This window comes from Schistocerca piceifrons, chromosome 7 (genome assembly GCF_021461385.2).
Source record: "Schistocerca piceifrons isolate TAMUIC-IGC-003096 chromosome 7, iqSchPice1.1, whole genome shotgun sequence".
NCBI classification, from domain to species: domain Eukaryota; kingdom Metazoa; phylum Arthropoda; class Insecta; order Orthoptera; family Acrididae; genus Schistocerca; species Schistocerca piceifrons.
Genome location: NC_060144.1, coordinates 119,301,437 through 119,311,868, shown reverse-complemented (window position 1 = coordinate 119,311,868; position 10,432 = coordinate 119,301,437). Strand labels below are relative to the sequence as shown.

Below are 10,432 nucleotides of genomic sequence, written 5' to 3'. Positions count from 1 at the left end.
TGCTCTGAAAAGCGAATCATTTACGTATCACAGCATCCTCTTCCTGTCGGTTAAATTTCGCGTCTGTAGTACGTCATCTTCGTGGTATAGCAATTTTAATGGCCAGTAGTTTATATGCTCTACATCCTCGATGAAGATCGGATTTCGGAATTTAGTGAGCAGCCCCTTCTGCATAAAAAGCACTCCGTCTTCAGACCACGAGTGGCCTACCGGGACGATCCGACCGCCGTGTCATCCTCCGCGGAGGATGCGGATAGGAGGGGCGTGGGATCAGCACACCGCTCTCCCGGTCGTTATGATGGTATTCTTGACCAAAGCCGCTACTATTCGGTCATCACGAGGCTGAGTGCACCCCGAAAAGTGGCAACAGCGCATGGCGGCCTGGAGGGACACCCATCCAAGTGCCGACCACGCCCGACAGCGCTTAACTTCGGTGATCTCACGGGAACCGGTGTATCCACTGCGGCAATGCCGTTGCCTCCCTTCTGTTTAGCGCGCCACTTCAAAATCGTAACGTTCTCGCGATGGCTAAATGTACCAGTCACGAATCTTGTCGCTCTTCTTTGGACCTCACGAAATGCAGGGCGAGTCAAAAGTTCTTGGACACCTTCATAAGTTGGAAGATTAAAGGGAAAATTGAAATGTGATGATGGGAACATAGGTTTGATGTGGGCCGCAACTTTTGGAGTGAATGTCAATCATAGCCGCCATCTTGAAATCCGCCATTTTGGATTCAAGTAATTTATTTATTTTTTTAATGGAAAGGGGGTGTATGACACATCAAATAACACTCGCTTGAGCTCTGTAATTTAGTGGTGTAATTTGTTTTTGCCTATCTTGTACACTTGAGAGGTTATTAATGTTCAAAGTTGGGAAATTACCTTCATACCGACTGCTACAACACATGCTGTACGTGTTGTCCATCCCGTGCAGTGCACAACTGTAGTCGCCGCAACCACTCTGACTGCACACGGAGGAGAGTGTCTCCTGCAATTTGGTCACAGGAGTGTCGTATGCGTTCCTCCAGGTGTCTCAAATCACAGATGCTCGCAGCATACACTATCTGCCTAAGATGTCCCCATAGATAAAAATCAAGGGGCGTTAAGTCAGGGGATCTGGGCGGCCACTACACGGGACCACGGCGACCAATCCACTTCCCTGGCAGTTGTTCCTCTAATCATTCACGAACACCAATGCCATAGTGTGGAGGGGCTCCATCGTGCAGAAAATAAGATGGGAAAATGCCGTCAGCGTTCAGTGTGGAAGGGAACACAAGGTCCTGCAGCAGCATCAGGTACTGTGGCGTAGTTAAGGTGTTATAAATGAAAAATGGCCTAATGATGCCGGTGTCACATATGCCACATCATCACCTTCGCTGGACTATGTTCTCGAATGGGGCAACCCAGTTCGGATTTGCGTCACTGCAGTATCGACAATTATGTCGTTTAATCTCTCCGTTCAAAGTGAAATACACCTCGTCGCTGAACAGTACGCTCTTGGGAAACGAAGGATCCAGTTCGTGTTGTGCAATAGCCCACAGGCAGAACTCAAACCGCCGATCTGGGTCATCCTCGTTAAGCCGATGTTGCATCTGCAGCTTGTAAGGATGCCACTTATTGGTGTGAAATATTCGGACAATGCAGGTTTGGCTTATTCCACATGCTAGAGCCACACGACCGGTACTTCGCTCAGGACTTTTCACAAACGACGCAACAACCGCAGTTGCAGTTTCCTCATTGGTGGCAGTCCTTGGTCACCCACTACGTGCCCTTTCGTGAACAGAGCCCGTCTCCCGGAATTTGGTGATCACGTGAGCCATCGTGCTGTGGGATACCGGTTCTCTATGTGGGTGCCGTCTGTTGTAGTCAGCTTCTATTGTTCGTTAGCTGCGTTCCCCTGACATAAGGATGATTTCGATCTTCTGTTCACGTGTCAGACCCATTTTAGATCACCTGGAACAAAGAGAGACATGAGTCGGTATCAAGGTAACTTTGAACATTTATAACTTCTAAACTGTACCAGATAGACAAAAACAAATTACACCACTCAATTCCAGAGCTCAAGCGAGTGCTATTTGATGTGTCATACACCCCCCTTCCTATTAAAAAAAGTGACTTGAATCCGAAATGGCGGATTTCAAGATGGCGGCCATGAATGACATTCACTCCCAAAGTTGCCGCCCCACGTCAGACGTATGTTCCCATCATCACATTTCAATTTTCCCTTTAATCTTCCAACTTATGAAGGTGTCCAAGGACTTTTGACTCGCATTGTATTTCGTGAGGTTTAGGTAGCACATGCTGGCCTGGAGTTCTGCACAGTAAGAATATTCGAGTTCGCATTCGAAATCCCATGTGGCCACGCAAGTCAAGTTGTAAGTGAATATTAAAGGGTACATATCTGTTTATGAAGAGAGAGACGGGGTAACGGATTTGCCTTGCCTGTTCTCAGTTGAGTCAGGTGTGTTAAGACAGCTTTGTTGAAATACTTCACAGGAATTAGTTATCCACGAAACGTAGCCTAAGACGCGTACAATCTGTAGTTCCGGTAAGCACGTGCGTGCTCTGTTCTCGCGGCGGCGCGCAGCCCCAGCCACTGCTCAGAGACGGACGCGGTCGAACGCACCGCCGGCGCCGTCAACATGTCGCTGACGTATGCGGCTGCGACAGGCGGAGCAGCGCAACCCCCCCCCCCCCTACCCCTTCGCCCCTGTGACGTCAAACAGTATCCCGGAAATGGAAGGCGACAATGTCGCACAGACTGAAAACTCAGAAATGAACGTTGAGCCACACACACTGATTTTAATCAACGGAAGATGAGACCTTCCAAAAATACTACTATCGAAGTCCTTACCGGATGGCATAAATAACGTGGAAACGGGCAGCTGAAACTGAGGTTACCAAGAAGAGAGACAAATCATGTCCAACCAAGTTGAAGAACAAAGAACAAACTCACGATGTTTCATAAAGGAAAAAGAGATCACTGATAGGGCAGTCAGGACAAGAGAAACAAAAACAACGGAAGCAATCCTTGTCTCAGCCCAAGTAAAAGAACCAGCATCGTAAAAGGCCCAGCAGCCAACTGTCTCATTCCAAAAAGGGGACAATTTGAAGTAAGAAATTAAGAAAAAACCGTAGGTGCTCTGGACTGAGCCATTAAAATGAAAGCGAAGGAGAACAAAATCAGCGACTGACAACCAACGGATCACTTCAAATTTGATTGATACAGGGAACGATGATCACAATACTTTCATGGAATAAGGAAATCGACAGTATTGCTGTACTAGGGGAGGAATTGATCCCAGCTCATTAAATACGTTGCATTAAAGAAATTTTAATTGTGGCTGTCGTTAACTTTGTCAACCATGTAATCAATAAAATAGGACCCCTACTCATTAAGGAATGTAAATCTTACTCTGGATTTGAAATATATGAAGAGCATCAGACAAATTTTGGCACTAAGTCAAAAATAATAAATGTCTCTGAGCACTATGGGCCTTAACTTCTGAGGTCATCAGTCCCCGAGAACTTAGAACTACTTAAACCTAACAAACCTAAGGACATCACACACATCCATCCCCGAGGCAGGATTCGAACCTGCGACCGTAGCGGTCGCGCGGTTCCAGACTGTAGCGCCTAGAATCTCTCGGCCACCGCGGACGGCGTCAAAAATAATATTCCATAGGCAAAGTATAGATTAATATTGTAATAAAATACACGCAGGACATAAATCCTGTTACAAAACGTACTGAACAATGATGAGTACCACATACTAACTACTTCAGCGTATGTCATCTGTGTAAAGAATGTTTATGAAAAGCCATGAACTATGACTGCTTACAGCTCTGTTTTAGCTATCTGGTGTACTGGGTACATGATTTAGCATTTAGTCAATTCGCGTCAGTTCAAATGAATTTATTAAAAATTTCGAAAGGAGCAGCTCTTCTGAAACTCAATTGGTAAAAATGCGATCTTTATAGGATTACTTAGTTGTCCGACTTTCTGTCTGTCCGCCTATCCGTCTCTTCAACTGTTAGGAACCCTTTTTGTCATCAACAGGAAGACGTATCAAGTTGATATTTATGCCACATGCTACGGTCTATGGTTCATTGGCAGTGTAAAAATTTAAGCATCTACGTCAACGCAGTAGAAAGATACGGGTATTTATGTCACATTTTCAAACCTCACATATTCACTCATCAAAATCTGTAGAATTCTTCCCGTTGACTTACTATCATGAAATTTGGCAAGATGCAACGTTTAAAGGTAGAAGCATGGCAAAAACTCCGAAAATTGTTAGTCTGTAATTATTTCACACAAAAAAAATATTTTCTTTGTCATTTGTTGTCCGACTGTCTGTCTATCAGGCTGTCAAGACCCCATTTACTCGGGAAAGATAATAGCAAATGCGAAATTACACAAAAAATATAAACTTAAAACTCAGCATTAAAGCATTCTCGAAAATCTTGGAATTCCCGAGACGGATATCTTGCGAGTATCGATACTAATAACCGGCAAAAATCGTCGAGTATCTCTATTCCAGAGATGGACTATCTATATACGTTATTAAATTTGTGTGGAATCGTGACAGCGAGAGGCCTATTGGCACTGAGGGAACTCTATATATACTTTTTATTTATTTTTTTCTTTGAGTGACATGAAATTACAATGCAGTCAAACGTAGTCTAGTATCAGATCCAAGTATCTGATTTTCGTTTTCCACAGTATATCGATGGCGTGAGTTCTAATTTTAACTTCTTAGGTACAATCCTATACGGGCATCGGGGGTATAAATGCACATACACTACTGGCCATTAAAATTGCTACACCAAGAAGAAATGCAAATGATAAACGGGTATTCATTGGACAAATGTATTATACTACAACTGACATGTGATTACATTTTCACGCAATTTGGGTGCATAGATCCTGAGAAATCAGTACCCAGAACAACCACCTCTGGCCGTAATAACGGCCTTGATACACCTGGACATTGAGTCAAACAGAGCTTGGATGGCGTGTACAGGTACAGCTGCCCATGCAGCTTCAACACGATACCACAGTTCATCAAGAGTATTGACTGGCGTATTGTGACGAACCAGTTGCTCGGCCACCACTGACCAGACGTTTTCAATTGGTGAGATATGTGGAGAATGTGCTGGCCAGGGCAGCAGTCGAACATTTTCTGTATCCAGAAAGGCCCGTACAGGACCTGCAACATGAGGTCGTGCATTATGCTTCTGAAATGTAGGGTTTCGCAGGGATCGAATGAAGGGTAGAGCTACAGATCGTAACACATCCGAAACGTAACGTCCACTGATCAAAGTGCCGTCAATGCGAACAAGAGGTGACCGAGATGTGTAACCAATGGCACCCCATACCATCACGTCGGGTGATACGCCAGTATGGCGATGACGAATACACGCTTCCAATGTGCGTTCACCGCGATGTCGCCAAACACGGATGCCACCATCATGATGCTGTAAATAGAACCTGAATTCATCCGAAAAAATGACGTTTTGACATTCGTGCACCCAAGTTCGTCGTTGAGTACACCATCGCAGGCGCTCCTGTCTGTGATGCACCGTCAAGGGTAACCGCAGCCACGGTCTCCGAGCTGATAGTCGCAAACGTCGTCGAACTGTTCGTGCAGATGGTTGTTGTCTTGCAAACGTCCCCATCTGTTGACTCAGGGATCGAGACGTGGCTGCACGATCCGTTACAGCCATGTGGATAAGATGCCTGTCATCTCGACTGCTCGTAATACGAGGCCGTTGGGATCCAGCACGGCGTTCCGTATTACCCTCCTGAGCAAACCGATTCCAGATTCTGCTAACAGTCATTGGATCTCGACCAACGCGAGCAGCAATGTCCCGATACGATAAACCGCAATCGCGACAGGCTACAATCCGACCTTTATCAAAGTCGGAAACGCGATGTTACACATCTCTCCTGCTTACACGAAGCGTCACAACAACGTTTCACCAGGCAATTTGTGTATGAGAAACCGGTTGGAAACTTTCCTCATGTCAGCACGTTGTAGGTGTCGCCACCGGCGCCAACCTTGTGTGAATGCTCTGAAAAGCTAATCATCTGCATATCACAGCATCTTTTTCCTGTCGGCTAAATTTTGCGTGTGTAGCACGTCATCGTCGTGGTGTAGTAATTTTAATGGCCATTAGTGTATTTCTAATGCTGTCTGTGGACCATGTACTGAACAACACTATATCAGCATTTACTTCATTTGCAACCTAGTAATTACAGCTATTACGAATAGCATATTTTTACGTTGATTAGTACACATGGCACCAAGAAGCCATTGAAGTTTTTCCCTGGGCTGCAGCGCACGTACTGAAGTGTGGATGCAAAAGGATAGTCTGTTCTGACTGATGTAGTCCACTTCCTTGTGTAGTTGCGACCATGCAAAAATACATCAAGTGGTAAAGTAAATGATAAGTTTGAGGGAATATAGTTGGAAGCAGAGATAAAACAACTTACACACTTAAGTGCGGACATATTAAAATATCAATGTTCACAGTATTTGTACTCATACCGCAAAAACCCTGTAAGTAGAAAGGTTGGCATGAATCATCCCAACAGTCAGAGTGACCTTCCAAAAAGTGTCCATGGTTGCATATCGTCTAGATCTTCCTGAATTTTTGTGCAAAATTTTTTATTTTGTAGCTGCTTCTATACACGGCTGTGTTGTCGGCGGAAGAAGACAATCGGCCTCCAGGTTGTTGTCGAATGTCGTTGGTGTAGAGAGTTGGGTTGTTGACAAAACGTCGATGTATCGTAACGTCAGGCATATCGATATGTATCGGTCATATTCATTCCGCCTTTTATCAATATATCGATAACGAAATGATAATATCGAGTGTCGATATTTTTATTTTATATTCTATTTTTTCCTCAGTTTCCGGTAAATCTTTGAAACTGCTCTTTTGAAATTGTAGTAGAACATAATTTTACTTTCACTGCGTGAAGTACTCTTACTACTTTTTGAGCTTTCATTACGTCCAGTCTTTCTCTTCAACTGTATGAAGAAAGTATAGGTGGCACAAAGGAGAAGTCCGATTGCAGTTGGGGGTGACGGTGTCAAAGGAATAACAAGATTTCCGATGTGAAGAAATAGCAGACCAGTTGCGTTAAAAAACAATTTGCTGAAAATGATGAACAAAAATATAAATGATAAGATTGGTCTTTACGGTGGGCGGACACATGTGAGGCTGAATGCTGACGTATTCAGCTCTCAGGACTGCCAACAGAAACTGCAACGTTTAGCTTCACCACACAGTTTTGACACTACAACTGCAAGGTTACTGGAGTTGGCAGAAATTAAAAAAACACAGAAGTCGACATGAAGTGTTCCTGACAAATCCGATATGTGACGAAACCGAATGATGGACCCATCGGGCATCTTTCATTCCGCCACTTAGGGTAAGGGCCCCCAATATCGCCTACCATTATTATTTTCCTGTTTATCAACCTCTTGGTTGGTGAAATCAAGCTTTAAACTAAATGAATATTAGTAGAAACTATCCTTCTTTGGTTTCCATAGGCCAAATTACTTCTAAAACTATGCTACTTTGAGTTATTTTGGAAAATTTAGAAAGTGGTGATAGGGAATGGTCTCAGAGTGGGTTCCTAATACTGCCTACCCCTGTTCCTGTTATCGCCCACCCACCAAAATTAAAAGCACATCCCATATTTGTTAGCTTTCGTAAGTGGTTTTCAACATGGTTCTGTGAAAAAAAATCAAGTTAAAAGTAAGACCAAATCAAATTGTTTGTAATTTATTGGAAAACTATAACGCAATTGTACAATTAGATGGGATTATTTACATCAGAATTATGTAAAACATATTTAAGAGTTAGTTATTTAGACTGAAAGAACATATGTATTTTTTCCGCTCGTCACTCCCTGCATCACAAAATGTGTGATTCCAGTTGGAACACGAAGAGCACATAAGCCACTGTTCTCTACTAAAATCGTCGGAAAACTTCTTAATACAAAATGCACAGGTGGCATCTGTAGAATCATCATCAACATCCAGATCATAATCGTCATCTGCGTCTACCAGTGAAGGTTCGCTAGCAGCCTCACTGTCAGAACAACTTGAGATTTTTTACTTTCTTTTAACTTTCCTCTTGGTGGCAGGATTCCTCTTTCGTGTTGCTCCAGTGTTTGAAGCCTCATTGGACTTGCCTTTAGAAGCATAAAAGGTTTCCAACTTCTTCTTATAAGGAGAACTAGTCAACACATGGCTCTCCCCACACTTTCGTTCGGGAGATGCTGGTTGAACTTTTGGTACAGCTTTCATGTATTTGGGCGAGACTAAGGGGTGGAATGATATGGAAGCAGATGAGGAATAAGATTCATTTTTACCAGCAGATGGAATTTCATTGTCAACACTATGTGAAATAGGCGTACGTGCTAGATCAACTGTGGCAGTATTTGCAAGTAATTGAGGCCCACACTGAGCTTCAGAAATAGGCTGTGGTCTGTTATCGTTCGCTTCATAAATAAAATCAGCTTCATTAAATACTGATTCGGCGTAAGGATAGATACCAGTGGCACGAAAACCATTCAATACATTACTCATGGTTGCTGCTCTAATGTATGCTTTGCCCCTGAGTTCAGCGACGTCATATTGAGCCACAAGTCTACTCTCATTATTGGAAATCCACTTCTCAATTTCTTGATTGTAGAAGGTTTTATGAAGGCAACATCCAGTGGCTGCATCCTATGCTTGCTATGAGGAGGAAAGCAGACCATTATGATGTGATTCTCTCTGACAAAGTTTATAACGTCTAGGTTCCTTTTGTGTGAGTAGTGTCCATCCAGGATTAAAACAACTGGGTCTTCTGCAGTAGACTTTCCAAAAAAGGTAAAATGCTTCATCCACTTACAAAACCAATCACACTGAATCCAGCCTGATGGCTGAAATCCTGGAATAGCTCCAGGAGGGGATCCATTCATTAGCTTCAGGTCCTGCTCCTTTCTGGGGAACACTATCATCAGAGGAATATACTGGCCGGCAGCTGACATACAGGTGATGATGGTGTTCAGCTTTCCTCTCTCTACTGATGACATTTTGTAGACTGCCGATTTTCCTTTTGTGCAAATCTGCTTCACATTTTTGCTTTAGACAGTTATTATTCCAGTTTCGTCAACATTAAATGTTCTTGCGGGGTTGAACTTGATTTTAATCAAGTTCTGCTCTGAGAATACAGAAAAATGACCTCACATTGTCTTGAGTAAAGCCTATGATTCTAGCTCTAGACAGTGATTTTGGCGTTCGTGTTGTTAACGGGGAACAATTTCTTTTCATAAACACGTTCAACCACTTTCGACCTGCCATGTTTCCAGTTTTTGAAAAGGGATGGGGCAAATTGTTCCGTAAGGCAAGTTGGAATGCCATCTGCTTTACATCATTTCTCGTCAAACCAAAGAATTTTTTTATGTCATCGTATGTTTCCTTCCAAATTTCTGTCTTACAACTGCAGCTTCCTGTTAATTCTCCCCTTTTGCACTTCTTTTAATGTATTCTCGAATCGTTGATCTTTGATGCTCTCAGCGTGCCCATTTTTTTGTTTTTTTTTTGTTTCTTTGGACAGTCCGACATGCAACTTCAAGATTTGACGTGCTCCAAGTCTGTCTCTTCTTCTTTTCCCTTGGTTTGAGATAAGTACGAGATAGATCGGTTAACAAATTAAAATAGCTGCTCCCAATATCGCCTACTGGCGATATTACGATCCAGTTGATGGGCGTATTGGGAACACAGTACAATCAACCAAAACATACACGTTACAGAATGAGATTTTCACTCTGCAGCGAAGTGCCCGTTGATATGAAATTTCCTGGCAGATTAAAACTGTGTGCCGCACCATGACTTGAACTCGGGACCTTTGCCTTTCGCGGGCAAGTGCTCTTCCAACTGAGCTACCCAAGCACGACTCACGCCCCCTCCTCACAGCTTCACTTCTGCCAGTACCTCGTCTCCTACCCTCTAAACTTTACAGAAGCTCTCCTGCAAACCGTGCAGAACTAACACTCCTGAAAGAAAGGATATTGCGGAGACTTGCCCGCGAAAGGCAAAGGTCCCGAGATCGAGTCTCGGTCCGGCATACAGTTTTAATCTGCCAGGAAGTTTCATATCAGCGCACACTCCGCTGCAGAGTGAAAATCTCATTCTGGAAACATTCCCCGGGCTGTGGCCAAGTCACGTCTCCGAAATATCCTTTATTTCAGGAGTGCTAGTTCCGCAAGGTTCGCAGGAGAGCTTCTGTAAAGGTAGGAGACGAGGTACTGGCAGAAGTGAAGCTGTGAGTAGGGGGCGTGAGTCGTGCTTGGGTAGCTCAGTTCGTAGAGCACTTGCCCGCGAAAGGCAATGGTCCCGAGTTCGAATCTCGGTCCGGAACACAGTTTTA

General features: G+C 43.7%; 1 pseudogene; it reads right to left on the bottom strand.

The window, feature by feature from the left end:
* Positions 1-361: 361 nt before the first annotated feature.
* LOC124709338 lies at positions 362-479 on the bottom strand (annotated as a pseudogene).
* Between the last annotated feature and the right edge of the window lie 9,953 nt (positions 480-10,432).